Source organism: Leptodactylus fuscus, chromosome 7, assembly GCF_031893055.1.
Source record: "Leptodactylus fuscus isolate aLepFus1 chromosome 7, aLepFus1.hap2, whole genome shotgun sequence".
NCBI classification, from domain to species: domain Eukaryota; kingdom Metazoa; phylum Chordata; class Amphibia; order Anura; family Leptodactylidae; genus Leptodactylus; species Leptodactylus fuscus.
The window spans coordinates 112,940,283-112,960,787 of record NC_134271.1 but is presented as its reverse complement, the minus strand read 5'-3'; the positions used below and the strand labels follow the sequence as shown (position 1 = coordinate 112,960,787).

General features: G+C 39.8%; 1 protein-coding gene across 6 annotated transcripts in view; it reads right to left on the bottom strand.

Annotated features, from left to right (window-relative positions):
- Positions 1 to 20,505, bottom strand: part of DPF3 (double PHD fingers 3) — a 177,899-nt gene that overhangs the window by 24,906 nt on the left and 132,488 nt on the right. The gene's annotated exons all lie outside the window — the stretch shown is intronic.

Sequence of the window (20,505 nt, the reverse complement as noted above, 5' to 3'; positions counted from 1 at the left end):
AAAAGAAGCTAGTGGATGCTATAGAAGTCAATTGGGAGGCGTATTTGGAGTCGGATTCCGCGTCAAAATCCAGACCAAAAAACTCAGTGTGAACTCAGTCTGCAGGGGACCAAAGCTCATCCATTTAATTAATGTTAATTCAGTTAGTTATTTTTAATATTTATTTAGGCCGTTTAATAAAATATGTGCAAGAATCAATAGTGATTGAGAAACTAGCTTTAAAAACAACCAAAAAGGTGGAACACCATCAGGAAAGAATTAGGGTAAGTTCACACAGTTTTTTGGTCATGGTTTTGAGGTTGTATCCGCCTCAAAACCCTGACCAAAAAGACGGCTCCCATTGAAATCAATGGGAGCCGCTTAGGTCTTTTTTCCAGGAGCTGGAAAAAAGAAGCGAGATATTCATTCTTCAGGCCGTCACCTCGCAATTCAGCCTGAAGAAACTCCCTCCTCTGGAATAGGCCTATTCATTGGGCCTAATCCGAGCAGATTGCGGGTGGATGCCGATGCACAGGCTTTCAGTCGCGGCTACCCGGTTTTTGGATCAGATCCTGAGGCGGCCTTTGCCTCAGGTTCCGATCCAAAAAAAAAAACATGTGAACTTACCCTTACCATGTAAAATGTGCTAGAGTTCTAGCACAAAAAAAAAAGTTAGGATAAATGTATTATGCATTATACAACATGTCATATTTACTAACAGCATATGTCATTTTCTTGACTCAAAACGGTGATAAAATGAAGCAGGTGACATAGGAAACTCTATTTTCTCGACACATTTAGGCTGAATTCACACAAATTTTTTTTTACCGGAATTTGAAGCAGAATCCGCCTCTGAATCCGACTTAAAAAACAGTCTCCCATTGACTTTAGTGGGAGTCGTTCACTTCCTTTTTCCACGAGTGGTTTCTTCCTGCTTGTGTAAAAAAAGAAGCGAGTTGCTTTCTCTTGCTCCCTCCTGACTAGGCTCATTCATTTGGGCCTAATCCAGAGCGGAATGCCATGACTGTCAGGACGCTGCGACAATCACGGCTAGCCGTGGGAGGGGTTTTTTGGTCCAGATTTTGAGGCGGCTTCCTGTGACAAAATCCGGTCCAAAAAACCCTGTGTGAATTCAGCCTTAGTGAGATGCAACAAATTTATCGCACACACAACTCTGATAATTCTGATGCACTTTCTGCATACCTGGTTCTAAAAAATACAAACAAAACCCGCAACTGTGAGAATTGCTCAATATATAATACCACCCTAGTAGTTTATTTTCGTTGTCTTGCCAATCAGCACCTTTGTTTTGATGTTGTCAAGACATTTGGTAGGCAACATTATCTTGTAAAAGATTACAGTTCCAGTAGTTCATCTTTCCCCTTTCACAAACATTGTTGAGAATTTACTAATATTAGTAAATGGTGCATTTTTGGCACACAGCCATTTGTGCCACTTTGTCTATTTTCTGACATGAGAAAAGTGGGCGAAGCAGGGCAGAGATTCCTCAGGCCACCAGAATAACCTGAACTCACTATTTAAGCATGAAATGTACACCAGTTTTCTGCTGCCCGCACCCACAATATTAAGACCAGTGCTGGTCTTAATAAATTACCTGCCGTGCCCCTCTACACAAGGTGTAAGGTTGTACTGTAAATACTCACTAGGTGCTGTGTTTAACAGTACCTGCAAAGTGGATGGGATTCTGGCTAATCCCATCCATACATTGCAGAAAAAAATGTGCAGCGGAAAAAATGCGTTTTTGAAAATCGCTGCATGTCAGTTATACCTATGAAACGCAGGAGATTTCTGTATAGGTATAATAGAAGCAGAAAGTCTGCAGAGGAAAACTTTTCTATGAAAAGCGATGTGGGAAAAACTGCAATGCATTTCCACAATAGTTTTACCTCCATTGCTTTTTGGCTGTGGCTTGCTACGTAGGACCTTAGACAGTTTAATAAATCTACCCACTGTCCTTGTACACAACACAGATCTAATACACTGTCCTGCTATTCAATGATACTGCAATATCTACTGTCCATCATGACAGCTCTGTTCAGAGAAAAGGAGGGATGGGGAGAGCCAGGGAGCAATGGAGACAGCAGGCTGAGAGCACTGTGTGTGACCTCCACAAGCAGGCAATAACAGGAGCATGGTTATGACTACATGTGAGACTGGCATTTCAGATACAGACAGTAATTTAGTAAGAGGCGAAAAATTGTGTGCGGATGGCTTAAATGTAGTAAGATCAGAGGACTGCTTTAATTTACCATCAGATGACCTTTAAATACCAAGATCTTTAGAATAATTCACTAACTGAACATGATAACCTCCATGTTGTGTTGGATCATTTTGCCTACAGAAAATGTAAGTTGTTTTTTTTGTTGTTGTTTTTTTTCCAAGCTTAGGAAGTGATTCTCAATTTTATTTTCAGTAAGCAGGCACTGTAAGGAGTAGTCAAGACATATTTGATGAAGGCTTCTTCATCCTACCAACTATAGTGAAGAAACTACTAAAGGGAGCCTTCACACGGAGTAAACGCGCATGTATTTTTGCAAAATATATGTGTAAAAATAAGACTCCCATTGACTTCAATGATATTTTTTACATGTGTAAAAATATGCCTGTAAAATGTCGTTGAAGTAAATGGGAGTCTTATTTTTACACGTGTATTTTGCAAAAATACATGCGCGTTTATTCCATGTGAAGGCTCCCAAAGACTGAAGACCTTGTTGCGAAATGTGGCATTTTGGCCTTGATGGAAATGCCACAGGAAACAATGCTGTGTTTAACAGCAAAGTGGATGGGATACTGGCTAATCCCATTCACACATTGCAGAAAAATATCTGCAGTGGAAATACTGCATTTTCAAATATGCTGGCGTTTTCTGTATAGATATAATAGGGGCACAAAGTTAACAGAGGAATACTCTGCAATATTGCAATGAAAAAACGCTGCAGAAAATAACTATGCTACGTGGGGCCGTACCTAGAAAGAACTATATATGAAATATAAATGCTGCCAGAAAAAAAAAATGTTAGAAAGTTTAGGTGTGCTTTAAAAGGGTATTCCATGAACATGATCATATCTATATTTGTAGATAATAAAGTTAAATATTTTTGCGAATATAAGTAGTTAAAAATTCTGTAAATAGTAGTTTTAAAGATCTTCTCTAACCAAGTCTGTTCTTTTGATTGGTTGCCAATAGATACGACCACAAATGGAGAAACTTTCTATGGTCTGGGACTTGGGAACCCAGGCATGATTCTCTTATTGTGGCTGTGTTATCAGTCAAGGACACTACATGTATGAGAAGATATTTCGGTCCCAATAAGGAAATCATGGCGGATTTTCTGACCTTAGACAGTTTCTGCATTCTTGGTCGTATCCACTGGCAACCGAACAAAACAACCAGATTGCAACCACAACATATTTATAGAAAATCTTTAAAACTCTGCAAAATGTTTAATTACTTATATTGTAAAAATGTTTAACTGTTAATTATTTACAAATTTATAAATGGTTTTGTACATGGGAATACCCCTTTAAGTGGTCCCTCAACTTATAATATAAATTTATTCTAAGGCAGTCATTTGCAAGTAAAAAAATTATAAAATATAAACTCTATGTAAAACTAATAACTAGTTCTGAAGCCTCCAAAATATCAATATAAAGCAAGTCACTTTTTATGTACAGGAGCTTCTACAAGGTCCTGTACAGAATACATCACAAAGAGAAAACTGATCCACCGTCATCTGGTGTGCAATGGAAAAGATTATCCCGCACAGGTCAATGGCAGTACAGAACACGTAGTATTGTACTATCTTCTACAGAGAAGCTGCTGAATAGTCAATCATTATGTGAACTTCACAAATACTGCTTCACCACTTTAGTTTTCTCAGGAGCTACATAGGTAGTTGTGTTTATTCACATGCTTTGGATAGGCATCATGATGATCATATAGTGACATGCCATCGCTTTATGATCAGTGAGGTTCTGACCTTTAAGACCCCCATCCATACTGGGAATATAACCACGCCGCTGGTGTAATCCTGTAGCCCTTCGTGATGATCCCAGGTGTATTTCTTTTAATGTCGCTATATAATTGTTCTATACAATGTACTCTAAAACCGTTAAAAAAAAAAATTGTATGTTTGTTAAAATGGGGAACAAAACCCAGTTCTGTCATTGTTTATGGAGTGTCATTTTACAGCATTCACGTACAGTAAAATTACCTGTTAACGTTATTCTTCAGGCGAGTACAGTTATGTTGATGCCGAATGTATATAGCCTTTGTTCTGTTTTACTACTGGTATTACTATTTTCTTTTTTACTACTTAACAAAAAAAAAAAAAAAAAGCTTTGCTATTCATTTTAATTGGTTGGACATTACTGCTTTTATATATAAATGTGGAAAGGTGAATATGATTGTAGTACTTTGCTTAACTGCCCAGCCATAACGCCATGCCAATCTTTTCTTTGTTTAGTATCACCCTGCTTATTCATCTCAGTTGACGGCTATCCTGTTATTGTAGTGTGGATGCGGTTGAACCAATTTTCACACAGTGCTACTGATCCCTTGCCATTACTGCACCATAACTTTATGGAAGTTTGCAGGAATTTCCCACCTCCTGTATCACCTACACACCATTGCAGTGCCTTCCTATGATCAGTTAAAAATAATGGTCACTGACAGACCCCATTATAAGCAATAGGGTCCATCAGGCTCCGTATGTGTACACTATTTTAGTGTTACATTTGTCGTCTGTTCTGGGTCTCTGACAGACCAGAACAACGGAAACTGGATACAGATGTGAACTTGGCAGTACTGACACATTTTGTCTGCTTTTATCTCCTGATTTGTAGATTCAAAAAACATCCATGTTCTGTATGGTTATGAGGCAGCCATTTTGCAGCGGTTGTTATCAGCATTCAGATATTCTAGATATTCAGATATTCTATATGGAATATAGAAAACAAAAGATAAGAGATGTCCATTGATTTTTATGGAAGAATATTGTGGATGATGGATCCTGTTATCTATATAAAAGTGTGAAATTATATTGTAATCCTGTCTGGAATGATAAGGAGTAGAGATGAGCGAACAGTGAAATATTTGAACGAATATCAAACCCCATTATAGTCTATGGGGAAAAATGCTTCGTTTCAGGGGAACCTACAATTCGACTCAGGAGGGTCACCAAGTGACACCCCAGGAAATGATGCTAACACCCTGGATTGCAACTGGGACAGCAGGGGAAGGAAGTCTGGGGGCATCTAACATGCCCAAGTCACTGTATTACGTCGGGATCCATGTCAGCTTGCGATATGCGGGAGCTGACTTTTTCTCATAGGAATGCATTGACCAGCGTTGATTGGCAGAATGCCATACAGAGTACAGCATTCGGCCAATCAACACTGGTTCTGCCAGAGGCTCGTCAGTGAGGAGGCGGAGTCTAAGATCGGTCCACATCAGTCTCCATTCTGGTCCGATCTCAGATGTAGCAGTGTTGAGCGCACGCTGAGCTCTGCTACACCCTCAGATGCAGCAGAGCTGACTGTGTGCTGAACCCTGCTACATCTTAGATGTAGCAGAACTGGTTGTGACTGGAGTTTATGACATGATGTAACTTCAGAATAGTGACTGCAGCTCTGGAGGTGACAGGAGTATAAGACATGATGTACAACAGAATAGTGACTGCATATATACTCCAGTCACATCCAGAGATGCAGTCACTATTCAGCTGTACATCATGTCTTATACTCCAGTCACAGCCAGTTCTGCTACATCTCATATGTTGTCAGGGTTCAGCACACAGTCAGCTCTGCTGCATCTGAGGGTGTAGCAGAGCTCAGCGTGTGCTCAACGCTGCTACATCTGAGATCGGACCAGAATGGAGACTGCTGTGGACGGATCTTAGACTCCGCCTCCTCCGGCAGAACCAGCCTTGAATGGCCGAATGCTGTTCTCTGTATGGCATTCGACCAATCAACGCTGGTCAATGCATTCCTATGGGAAAAAGTCAGCTCCTGCATATCGCAAGCTGACAGGGATCCCGACCAGATAGAGCCCCAAAGAGCTGGGTGAGTGACATTCCCACCTAAATAAAGGTAATCCCTAGCTAACCCTGCTTGTAGATCTATCCCTGTCTCACAGTCACATAGTTCACAGTCTCATATGATCCGGATATTAAATCCACTATTCGTATAAATTGGAGGTTACCTGATTTAGCCAGCCAATTACTTTTTCCGATTTTTTTTATTTTTTTTCGATGCCTCCGTGTCGTAGTTCCTGTCTCACCTCCCCTGTAGAGTTATTGGTGCAAAAAAAGCACCAGGGAAGGTGGGAGGGGATACGGATTTTTAGTGCGTTTTCCCCGTGGTATTTGATTGGAATCGAATACCTCAAACGGCCTGATATTCGATCGAATACCTATTCGATCGAACGGTGTTTACTCATCTCTAATAATGAGATGATTTCTGAAAAATGAAGCGTCAACCTATGATGAGACCGAGAGGAATCTGCAAGATTTCAGATTTTTTTTTTTTTAATATGGAGAAAAATAAAAAAAAACACTAAAAATTCTTACATAATATGTTTAACATAAAACCTGACTTAAACAATAGTTCATTTTCTAATGATCTACTCCCTTTAAAAGTATGGCAGCCTTAGTCATTTCATACAGCACAACAAAAGTATCCTTGGACAAATGATTTACCGTATTTTTCGGACTATAAGACGCACTTTTTTTCCCCAAAATTTTTGGGGAAAAGAAGGGTGCGTCTTATAGTCTGAAGGTGGCGCCTGGCATCCGCTGTAATAGAGAGGCGGAAGCCGGTAAGTGATAGACGCCATTACAGGTGCCGGGGCCTGCGACATCGCTGCGCTCCTCTGCCCCGCATGAAGCCAGCAGCGGCAGGGGCTCCTCCGTCCCCCCGACGCTGGCTTCATGCAGGGGAGAGTATCGTAGCGATGTCTCAGGCCCCGGCGTCTATCCCTCCCCGGCATCCGCCTCTCTAGTACAGCGGATGCCGGGTCAGTATCCGTGGCCCCTTCTCCCCCGGGGCCGGTCCCGTACCTGTAAAGTTGCAGGTCGGCTCCTGCGCGGCGATATCGCAGGAGCCGACCTGTTCGGGTGACAGCCGGGAGCCTAATTAAGCTATGGGACTTGCGATCAAGTGACCGCAGGTTCAAGCCCCCGGGGGAGGAATAAAATAGTAAAAAAAAAAAAAAAAGCTTTAAAAATATGAAATAAATAAAAGTTCTAAATCACCTTCTCTTTTTTTTCAATACAAGGTGATCTAAGCAATAGATATCCCCCAAAATGGTATAACTAAAAAGTACAGCTGGCCCCGCAAAAAAAACGCTCTATGCATCCCCGTACAGCTGCAGGGTCACCTGTCAATGTGGCCTTGCAGCTGTTGCAAAACTACAACTCCCATATATTAAATATTTTACCAGTTTTTGCTTCAAAATTTTTTTTCCCTATTTTCCTCCTCTAAAACGTCTTATAGTCCAGTGCGTCTTATAGTCCGAAAAATACGGTATATTGGATTGTCCCATAGAAACCAATTAATATATCACAGTACATTTAGATACTTTTTCCTGTCCAAACATATTTACATGATCTAGCCCAATTAAAGGAGTGTGAAAGGGGCCTGAAGACCTTGTATAGATGTTTGTATAATGTGAATAGGCTTTAAGCACATTAAATAAACTGGTGTTGGGGACACTGGGAAAAGTATTAGTTTATACTGTGAGCTGCTATTGGGGAGAGCATCATATATACTGTGGGAGGCCCATTGGGGAGAGAATCCTATATATGATGGGGGGCCACTGAGGAGAACATTATATGTACTGTGAGGGAGCATTATATATACTGTGAGGGGCATAGGGGAGAGCATTATATATAGGCCACAGCAATACTGTGTGAAATGTGGAGTATTATACCTCTGAGATGCCACAGAGTACACCAATATACTTTTTGGGGGAGCATTATACTGAGTGTGTGGGGCCACTGCAGCATTATACTGTATGGGGGGGGAATGGCACATATTATATGGTTTGGCAAAAAAGTTTGTTTTGGCTTCTAAATTTTCTAGTTTAGGAGCCAGCGGCCCTAGGTATTCATTTTTTTTTTTTTTTAGTCTTCATTGCTCCCCCCAAAAGTTGAAAAGTGAGAGCTGCAAATTCCTGTCCATCTCTGCATTCATAGTGGCCACCAAACAGTGGTCTCTGAGCTCAATCCTCAAGGTGAGGTCAGCATCCACAGGATATATATATGGATATATGGCATAGCCTGTTGATATGAAAAAAAATGTCTGAAAGGGAATTTTAACTTTTTTTTTTTTTTGTTAAGGGAAAGTTGGTGTAAAACCCATTAGGCTACTTTTACACCACTATTGTCATTTTTGTTGTTCTGATCCATCAAACCAGAAAAAATAGAAAAATACTACTTCCTTTTCAACATTTTGTACTTGTAAATTATTGGCTTCATTTTAAAACTGGGTTCTGTCCATCAGGGTTCTATTTATTCTTCCATTTGTATTAGTTATAAGCTTAATTTTTTTAAAAAACCATTTATTCTTTTTCTGACAGAACAGGAAGATTCACACAGGGCGAGTTCACACTGGGTTTTTTGGCAAGAATTTTGAAGCGGAATCAGGAGTCCTATGTAATCTGCTAGCTGCGACATGCCCTTTCTTCAGGCGGATTCCACCTAAAAAAACAATGGGAGTCAATAGGAGGTGGAAAAACCATGTCACGGTTTTTGCTGCGTTTTTTTAAGGTCCATACACTGTGCTGGAGGAAAAAAAAACTAAAAACACTGCAAAAAATGCCTCATATATAAAAAAAAAAAAAAAAGCTTAAACCCCCCCCCCCCAATTTCCTAATTCCTGAAGTGGGTTTGTTCCTCTCCAAAATCCTCGCCAAAAAACTCTGTGAACTCAGCCATAGATGGCATTCCTGGGAGCCTTCTTTAGTCTCCAGCGACAACCAGTTGGCACCTAAATTGTGTTATAGGGCTGACAGAGGATGTTTATTCCCTCTGGTTGCTGTTACCTGTAGCATCTGAGGTGAAAAACCTAAAGTGGTTCTAGAGTGTTACCTTTTTTTTTATGGAAAATTGACAACCAGAAAGTAGATTTCTTAAAGGTTGTACGTACTCTCCGTATGATACAGCAAGTGACAGATTTCCTCTATTTGATCAGAAGACTGGTCTACTGAGCAGAAAGTAATAACTCCTGGCTCAAGTACAGCTATCTGGATTAGGAAATTCCCTTGTACAAATGTTGAATTCTGTCTGTTAAAGAGGACCTTTTACCACCTCTAGCAGTACAGGTTTTTCACATCTGTTAATGGGCTCCATTCCTTGGAATTTTTTCTCTAGCCCCCACCATTCCCAAGTAACAAGCACAGTTAGTTTTGGTGCCTGATGTGCTATTTAAGCTGTGTGATGTCAGAAGGGCAGTGTTAGGCAAGGGGTGTGATTCAGAGCTCTAGTCAGAGGCAGCCATTGTCAGAGTTCAGAATCACACCCCTTGTCTGCTCCTGCCTGACACCGCCCTCCTGACAGAGCCTAAATACCATTTCAGACACCAAAAATAATAGCATTGACCGCTTGGGAATGGTGGGGGCTAGAGAAAAAAATTCCAACTGTGTCAGAATTATTGGATGTAATTAATATAAATGGTGGGATTTGTTGGAGGTTGGTGAAAGGTCTTCTTTAATCACGGCTTTCTTAGCAGTATTCTTACTATATGCAGTGGTGTAACTAAAATGCTGTGGATTCCCGGGCCAAACACCTCATTTTTTACATCACATTCTTTATAGCAGCTATAATTACTGCGGGTGCGTCCCGCAGACTTGAAAGAGATACAGCTATAGTACCTACAACTGCTGTTATCAAGAATATGGTTCGTTAGCAGCGCAGAAGCATATAAGTGCATGCTCTGGGAAACAGTTGTTCAGTGAGGTTCTGACAGTTGGACCCCTGCCAATCTTAGTCATAGACCATCATTTATTAAACGGGCTATTCCAGTTTGCTGATCAGCTGTTTGAAGGGACAATTCTGTGACCCCTTTGCTATTTACATCGCTCTCCGTCTGTTTTATAGTTACCATGCAATGTAATTACATCCTGTTCACTTCTATAGGATGAAGCTGTAATTACATCGCATGACAGCTAAAAATTCATGGTTGTAAATAGTGAAGGGGGTCTCAGCACTCACAAAATGTGGTCCGTTCAAACAGATGATCAGCAAGGGCCCTCGATGTTGGACCCCATTGTTCTCTTATTGATAAGATAAATGGAATATCCCTTTATGGAATGAATGTAATAACCCAAGGAGGGGTCCCTACTTCAGTCCATGATAGCAGTCAGGGAAAGCCTAACGCCCTGGCTGCTGTCTTCCCTGTAAATATATTATACCACAAGTAGCAGAGATTGGCATTCATCTCTGCTGCCTTGGGAGTTTAGTACAGTAATCTCAAACTGCAAGAGCTTTGGGGGCAGGACCTGATTTACCAGATTTGCCAAAAGGGAGCCGTGATACAGACAGAAGCTGAAAATGTCATTCTAGGCTAAAGGGAAAACATGAGGCCTGTCTGTAGGCAAATCTTGTAAATCAGGCCTCACCCCCAAAGTACTTTCAGGCAGATATGCATATTTATAAAAAATATGATATGATTCTCTCTACATTGTGATATTGGTTTGAGGCCACAAAGGTATGTTCCTGCTCCTATTACATGGCATAATTATTGGTTTGACAGACTCCCTTTAATGCGATGCAGGTACTTTGAGGCTGGAGTATTATGTATTAATATGTTCCAGGTTTAACCCTCCCCACAGCTGGTGACTTTTTTTTTTCCCCCTAGCTCTGGCATCACACTATATTGATTAAACCATGAGTTTACGAAAACTACTGTATATACACAGATCCAGTCACAACTTCATTTAGATGTATATACACAGATCCAGGGCTACTTCATTTAGATGTGTCAAAAGACAGTACTGATGGAAAACTGAAGTTCTAGGACCAACCTACTCCCACCGATTGCTAGAAACAGCCCTGTCCCCTTTTTCTTTTTTTTAAGCTTCACTCAGGACAGACTAGAATGTCTCTTCTGCATTAAGGCAAGAAAGGTTGATGAGCTCTGGAGCGTTTTTGTGTAGTGATGGGTGTGGGGTCTTAGCATCCAGACAGTGTCTGACACGTTCTTTGAAATGTCTCTGACAGTTTTAAGTGTTACAAATGACATTACAAAGCAAAGGTGTTCATTTTCTTTTATTTTGACATTGGAGAGAAATTTTACAGTGGAACTATTGTGCTCTTCAGTAATTCTTTAAACACAGGGGCTACTGTACACTGACTCAAGCCAGTGGAGTATGAGATCGATCTGAAATAACAATAAATGTTTGTCACTACACTTTACATTACTTGCCACACTGAAGAATTGTCTTCTGTTCATTTCAGTGGCCATCCACATCATGACTGATTGGAAGCCACAAACATTCAGTTACATGCTTACTACTATTTGGCTGCCCCATAAGATATCTTGCCTATATTACCATTTAAAGGCACCAGAAAATGTTTTTTAAACCAAGTTTTATCTTTTCAAAACTGACATATGTCACTTTGTAGGGCAATAACTTTGAGACTCTCTTACTTACACAGGTGATTTTGAGAGAGTGTTTTCAGAATACATTGTACTTCATGTTGGTGGTAAACATTGATTAATATTTTTGTATTTATTGAAAAATAAAGTTAATGGAAATTTAGAAAAAAAAACACAAAATGTGAAAATATATTGTTTTAGAAATTCTGCTTTGTTTGCCTGCTATGTGACCTTATTCCTCTCATTGTTTTACATAGCATTGCTATAACCTCGGACCTATAGGACAAGTGACATCACTTACTCACTGCTCTTGCCAGCAGGACAATCATATAGCTAATTGCAGTTTGTTGATAACAGATTGGTCTGTTATCTCTCTTTGTAAACACACAGATAACACTGAATCAATTCTATACCATATTATCCTATCTGTATAAGTGTTGTGAGACTTCTCCAGCTGTTTAGCAAGAGGGAGGTGAAATACAGGAAGTGAGATGAAAAGACTGTAGATAGACTGCTGAAACACTGATATGGGGGAACTGTTTTATGGGGTGTAGTTTCCAAAATGGGATCACGTATCAGGCGATTTCACTTTACTGGCATTCCAGGGCTCTGCAACAGTGTCATGATGACCAGAAAGTCTAAGTCTGTGCTCCAAAAAACACAAGGTGCTCCTTCCCTTCTGTGTCTGGCTGTGCCCAAACAGCAGTTTATACCCACATATTGTAGCATGTATGATTAAGTATGTTATTCTGGGTACAACAGTGTCATATACGTCTATTTTGGTACACAGTAAGGTACAGAAGAGATGGAGCGCTACGTGGCTGTTGGAGTGCAGATTTAGAGGTTTAGTATGTGGACACCACGTCATGTTTGCAGAGCTTCTAAGGTACCCCTTTTTAATGTAAATGAATAGTGGATGGTGAAAAGTGAATATGTAAGCTGTGTGAAGTACATTGGGAATTTGGGAAAGTACAAGAAATTGGGGGGCAATTGCAGAGAGGTTATAAATTTCGCAATGTTCAGTAGGTGTGCTGCGGGATCTAGATGGTATCAAAAGCATGTACAGTGTTATTGAGAGAGGCGGTCAGATATAAAAGATTGCGAACATCCTTGACCCTAGCAAGGAGGTCAATGTTCGAAGGGAGGCGGCACAGATTTCCAGCGTAGTGCAACTAAAGTCTTAGCCACTGTACAGCGGTACAAGAACAATCGGGCAGACTTCTTTCCCATCTGTGTAGAGGGCAAATTAAGTAGATTCAATAGGAGAGCAAGAGGAACCCCCTGTATGAACAAACCATCCGTCCATCAGGGGAGAAGTCCAAAATATATGGTAAAGCATGCCTACCTCAGTAAGACATCGCCAACAGACTTGAGGAATGGTGGAATTCAGGGAGTGCAGTAAAGCTGGCATGCTGTACCAATGCATAAGAAGCTTGAATGGCGTCTCCCAGAATATCACACAAGACAAGGATTTTATTTTATTTTTAAGCACGTGACCATATATAATTTGCAATTGAGCGAAGCTATTGCTTTCAATGTGATACACGCATATCATATTGAAAGCAATAGGGGGAAAAAAGCCTCCCATTGATTTCCATGGGGAGCACGCGTATGCTGGCACCCATAGAAATCAATAGGATCTGTTTTAACACCACTCATTCTGAACGAGTTTACGTTCAAAATGAGCGGAGCGTAAACTCCATGTAAAGGCTCCCTTAAAAAAGAAATTTACATAAGACAATTGCATGTACTGCTGGAAGTCATTAACTCCTTAATTACACCAGGTTTTTTTTTTGTGTGTTTTGTTTTTACAGTGTTTGATATCTGATATAAATACATTTTAATTTTATGCCATGGGTGAGTACAATCACAATTTATTTTTTTCATGTTTTACTACCTTTGTACAATAAAAACACTTAAAATAAATATTTTGGTTTTACTTTTCCATATTGTAAGAGCAATAACTTTTAATATTAGACACTTTGATATAAAAATTTAAATGTTCCTCTTGTGTCTCTCCTTGCTGTCTGTGTGTCCCATGGTTCCTCTTTGTCTCCCCCCTTCCTCCTACCCCTGTTTTTCTCTTACCCTGCCTGTTTATGGACTTTTATGTCCACTGGCATTCATGCTTGTTATGCTGTTTACATCCTCATCGGTGTTTTGTACTGTGTATTTACATCTAAAAATTTAAATGTTAAATCTGGTGGACCTTTGGACGGAGGCCCCACATTGCAGAAACGCAGTTTTTTTATTTCCAGATTTTTTTGCGATTCTTTGAGCCAAAGTCAGGAGTGGACTGAGAAGAAGGCAGAAGTATAAGAACTTCCTAGATATTTTCCATTCCTTTTGTAGCCACTCTTAGCTTTGGCTCAAAAAAATGCAACAGAATCTGCAACAAAAAAGCTGCGATGTGGGGCCACAACCTTAGACTGTCTAGTCTAACTTTGCACCCGTTCTTAGTTTGCTTAGTTTGAAAGAAGAGTTCCAAAATTTTGGCACCCCTTCTTCTTGCCAGACAAGGTGCATAATATTGCCAAAACACCACGTTTATTAAAGGGGTATTCCTACAAAACATAACCACATTCAAATTTGTAGAAAAGTTTTATTAAGGTATAAAGCGTGGGTCCAAAGGATCCCACCAAAGTCAGGAAGATCATCTGGTAGTTGTCACCCCCCCCCCCCTTTTCAACAGCCATGACTGAAAATTATAATATGCGCCCAAAAAGCATAAGATGCAATGGAGAGTGATCTATCTAATAGGGTAGAAATGTAAAATAGCAACCAATCCATCTGCCTTTTGAAAATACTAATGTGATTTGTGCACGGCCTACTACTGGTAGATAAAAAGGTAAAAGGTTGCTGGGGTACAAAATGTGGGTCCAACCCTGGTAACTGCTCCCCTCTTCAAGAGTTATGACTGAAATCTTTAATATGTGCCCAAAAAAGCATGAGATCCAATGAAGAATGATTTATCTAAAGTGGTGAAATAAAAAATGAGGCCTTAGCTGGATTAGTTGTTATGGGCAATGTCCCCTCTAAAAATGAAAGTACTAATCTGATTGGTTGGTATAGACAATGGCTCCACATATAGGATTTTATAGCAAAGTGAACAACCTGCCACTGATAGATAAAACCAAAATATCAAACCGCCACATCCTGTGGATTATGTCAGATGAATGTAGAATTTCTACTGGCGTAATACAGGCCATGTTTAAAGTAACATTATGGTCACCAATCCCCTGTTGTCATTACTTAGAGTAAACTATTGTGCGTGTGTGTATACCTGCTGTCTGAGGCAAACTATAGAGTTTTTTATGCCCCCCCCAACAGTATATGACCCCTTTCTTATGCTCCCACAATATATGACCCTATTTTTGCCCCCACACAGTATCTAACTCCATTTTATTGCCCCCATACAGTATATGACCCCCTTTTTTACATCCCTCCCCCCACAAAGCATATGATCTCCCTATTTATGGCCCCCACACAGTAAATGACCCCCTTTTATTACCCCCACAGTATATGACCCCCTTTTTAAAGACCACATGCAGTGTATGACACCCCCCCCCCCATTTTTTACAAAAATTATCCTCCACTGCTTATTGTAATAACACAATATGTAGAGGCTGATTAAAATGAAAATTCAGCCCCCGAATTTATTCCATGAGGCACTGCCTTCTTCTCATGGAAGATGTGCCCCTGTATATTTATCTACCATTTGTATGTTGTGATTACAATCCTCTGATAATGGCTGATAACAGAGGACAAGGGTGTGCTGCAATCCTCTGATAATGGACTATGACTATGTCAATGAGGCTATTAAGAATGAATGATCTACAAGCTTCTATTTTTGGTCTTGTGAGTCCTGTCTTCTGATAATAGGGCTGATAACAGAGAACAGTGCTGCAACTCCCTGATAATGGTGTATGTCAGTGAGGCTATTAAGAATAAACAACCTGCAAGCTACTGTGATATATGGAGGGAGGTCCTTGATGTGGAAGCTAGGGGTGCATATGTTGGTCCTAAAAAGCTGTAATTAGGTCAAAAATCTTTGGAAGCATTTACCGTATATACTCGAGGATAAGCCGACTTTTTCAGCAAATTTTTCATGCTGAAAAAGCTCTCGTCGGCTTATACACGAGTCAGGGTCCACGGAGCACAGAAAACGAGGGACCTGGAAGGGGGAGGTCCTTTAGTGCTACTGCTCTGTGATTGGCTTGTTATGAGGTCACATGACTGTGATGTCATCAAAGGTCCTGTAGCCACTGGTATGTAACATCTGCAGATAAGGTTGAGTCTAAATCCTAGTAGCTCCGCCCACACCAGAGTCCGATCACCTGGTCATGACGTCATCAGAGGTCCTTTAGCACACTAGGATTTAGCATCTACCCTGCAGATGAGTGGCCAGGATTCATTGTGTCTTATGGAAGATGTCTGTTGTATGGAGGAGAGGAAGCTACAGTAAAGTGAAACACACAGGTACCTTCCTTTAGTTACTCTGCCTATTAATATCAGGCATTTGGGGTTATTAATTTAGTTTCAGTAACTCAATGTGCCTCACATTAATAACAGTTAATCCCATCATGTCCCTCATATTAACCCCTGTGTGCCCCATATAAGGGTTACTAATATGTGAGACACATGAGGGTACTAATGAAAGACCTTAATTATGAAGATACCTAATTATTACCTCCATATGTTCCACATATTAGTAACTCTTATGTGAGGCACATAGGGGGTTAATGTGAGGGACATGATGGGGTTAACTGCTACTACTATGAGGCACATGGACTTACTAAGCTGCAATGCACATGACCAGACTTTTTATCTGCAATGGTGGATTCCCCACCCTCGGCTTTTACTCGAGTCGATACGTTTTCCCAGTTTTTTGTCGTAAAATTAGGGGTCTCGGCTTATATTCGGGTCGGCTTATACTCGAATATATACGGAAATTATTGATTTAATGATTTGCCAAATTTGGTGCTGAATGGTGCAGGCATAAAGACCAGACAACAGAAATTAATTTTTATAAATAAGTAAGATTAAAAATTGATGAGTTGTTTTTTTTTTTTTTTTTTTTTTTTTTTTTAATAAGGAATAATGAAGAAAACATGGTTGAATTTCTACAAACATCAGCATTCATGGTTGTACCTGTTGGCAACCGATCAAGAAAAAAGACTAGCACCACTTAGATGGTTTGAGAAAATCTTTAAAGTCACTAAATTTTTAATTACTTATATTTGCAAAAATGTTTCTACAATTTTAAACTGTAATATTTATCTCATCATGAGTCACCATTTTTGGAGCGACAGATTAAAAAATATGTCTAAAACTACAAACAGTAGTTTGACAGTATTGATAAATGTGCCCCACTGTGCTCAGACCTGGCCCTGAGTTTCACTTGTACTTCAGACTAATCTTCAATAAAGAACTAATATGACAAGCAGAAACTTAGCATTTCCTCTATTATCAGATATAACACTGATCTAGCACCATGAAGAGAGTAATGGAGATGGTGATGGAAGTGTATCAGAAGGATCAGTGGCATCTGTCGAGGATATATTTTAGGAAATCCTTGTGCTGGACACCACTAAAGCTGGATTCACACCATCGCTTGCTCTATGTTCGGGGATTCCATTCCTGAATCCGCTTGAAAAAAAATGCAGAGAGAAAAGTCTGGCAAGCAGGACTTTTCTCTCCACATTTTTCACGTAGAACCGTGGGGTCTGTGGGTAATCGCTTTTTAAGCGGATTGGGTTTCTGTTGTTCAGGTCCCCAAGCGGACCCAAAGAACGTAAAACGGGCACAGGTGTGAACCTAAAGTCAGACATAACAGTGTGGAGAAGTCAGAGTTATCATTACAACATGATATGAATGCTAATATTTAACATTGGCACTTCTATATCACTGCAGCATGGCCATTAAAGAAGGCATCAAAGCAGTCTGAGGACAACATTAACCCCTTAGCAACTCATGACGTAGTATTACGTCATGGGCGCTAGGTACTTAGCGCACCATGAAGTAATACTACGTCATGGTAATTCCAAAATGGGGTCACTTTTAGGGGGTTTCCATGGTATTGGTACTCTAGGGGCTCTGCAAATGCGACATGACACCTGAAAATTATTCCAGCAAAATCTGCCCTTCAAAAGCCAAATAGCGCTCCTTCCATTGCCGTGTTCAGGAGAAATTGTTTAGCAAACTGTGGGGGGCTTTTTTTCTTTTAACCCCTTGTGCAAATGAAAACTTTGGGGATAAAGTGACATTTTAGTCATTTTTCATTTACACATTCCAATGTTAGTAAAATCTGTGAAACAGCTGCAGTATCAAAATGCTCACTATACCCCTTGATGAATTCTGTGAGGGGTGTAGTTTCTGAAATGGGGTCACTTTTGGGGGGTTTCCATTGATTTGGTACTGTAAGGGCTCTGCAAATGAGAATGGCGCATTAAAACTATTCTAGCAAAATCTGCTGTTCAAACAGCCAGTGTCGCTCCTTCCCTTCCATGCGGTGCCGTCTGCCCAAAAATCAGTTTACACCCACGTGTGGGGGATTTCTGTGCTCGGGAGAAATTGCACGATAAACTGTCAGATGCATTTTAGGTCTAATTGAATGTATTAGTGAAAAAAAAATTAAATGTCTAAAATTTCACCTCCATATTATTTTTATTCTTATGAAATGCTTAAAAGGATTAACAAACCTTCTAAATGCTGTTTTGCATTAGTTGAGGGGTGCAGTTAAAATGGGGTGATTTATGGGGGTTTCTATTATATAGGCCTTTATAATCATCTTCAGAACTGAAGTTGTCCCTAAAAAATTAGTTTGGGGAATTTTCTTGTAAATCTGGAAATCACTGTTACACTTGTAAGCCTTGTAACGTCCAAAATAAATTAAAAGACAATCAAAAGATGATGCCGATATAAAGCAGAGCTATGGTAGATGATATTTATTCATGTATTTGGGTGGTATGACTATCTGCCTGAAAAGCAGAGAATTTCACATTTTGAAAATTGCAATTTTTTCCAAATGTCCATCAAATTTCCTATTTTTTTTTTTATAAGTAAATACAAAAATATTGATTATTGTTTACCACTAACATGAAGTATAATGTGTTACAAGAAAACAAAATCTCAAAATCACTTGTGTAAGTTAAAGCATCTCAAAGTTATTGCCATTTAAAGTGACACATGTCAGTTTTGAAAAAAGAGGCCTGGTCCTTAACACACTTTTGGGCTATGTCTCTAAGGGGTTAAGAAATGATATGCAGAAGAGACATGAAAGCAAGATAGAGCAAGGAAACCGTATACAGTCGACAGGTAGGGTGACTGGAGAAAGCATAAATACAGAGTATCTGCTGGACTGGAATGCTCTACTGGCTTCTTCCTGCAGTGCGCTCCAGAGGAGCTGCCATAATGGCAGTGAATCGCATAGCACTGCTTTGGATTTGTGCTTCAGTCCAGTTTTAGGTTCTTTGAAAACAAACAAAAAACCAAAACATAAAACAGAAGTCAAACACGCTTGGACCATTCACACACTGAGATGTTACTTGTGGATCTTGCTGTAGGTTATGTAAGCAGTCCAGGTCACTTGATATGGATGCTCAGAAGTGTAGGAAGCACTGGAAGAACATGTAATGGAAAGGAAAGTCCAGCAACAATAAAAATAAAATCAGCAATTTTACTCCATGTCCATTCTGTGGATTTTATGAACATGAAATAAAATTGCCAATTTTTATGGATGTTGGTCTTTCCTTTCCATTATTTGTTGTACATGTGTGCAGACTAAAATTGCATTCCACTGGAAAATCTACAAGAAATCTAATACTGCTAAACTCTATTTATATACATCATATAAAGTACTTTTGTGTAGAACTTGCCCTGAAAAATACTCTTTAAAGGGGTAGTCCTAGTTTTTCAAAACTTGTCCAAGGATATTAAAAACCTTTAAAACAAAGTAATAGCCTACACTGAGCTTTGAAATGTGCTGCCAGGCCAGTACTCTGGTCCCAACTGGTTCTGTAGTGATGACATCAAGTTCATTGTCCAATGTGACAGTTTCAGCCAATCGCTGGATCACATGTGCATGTATAGAATGTGATTGCCGCAGTCATCAGGGCCGCAGACAAAAAGTAGAATTCCAGCGTTTTCCTGACTTTTTTTTTAAATTTTTTTTATTGTGACTACCAGTGTTAAAGGCATTCTATGACATTATGTTTGTGTAGGACTGTAGAGACACGGGATTGCTAAAACTTACTGCATCATAAATCATAGAAGCTTCAGTTTGGTTGGTTCCCGGCCCAGATATAGGCGTGTGCAATCCTTAAAGCTCATTCACATGATCGAGTTTCATCTTTGAAACTCCCATACTGTAGTCAGTACAGAACAGTATTTCAATGGGAAAAAGGGACTCCTAGCATTATAGAGAACTATACTGATAGAAGTTTGTCTCACGCACTGTATTCACGGTAAATTCGACCCACACCCGGACTGAGTTTCACGGGTGAAACTTGGTTGTGTGAATGAGCTGTTGGAGCAGCAGGACATGTGAAGGTGAGTATAAGAAATTTCTTTATTTTACAGTTTCCTACCTTGAGCAGGTTTTGAAAAATCTTGGGCTACCCTTTTAAAAGCAGTGTAAAAAATAAAACTCGGCCAATCCCGCCGATTTTAACAGGCTCAACTGATGATTAAATACACAGTAGGGCAGATAAAGTAGTAAAAATACATCAGAATTTTTACATATATTGTGCCTCAAAGCTGGTGTACAGGCTTTACACCTTAAGTGTTTTAGGCACTTTTGTAATAGTTTCTGCACCTTGTTTGACAAGGCTTACTGGTAGAGGGGAGCAGGCTGTTCATCAACAATTTTTTTTGCATATTTTGTTGGAAAGAAAATCAACTAATAAG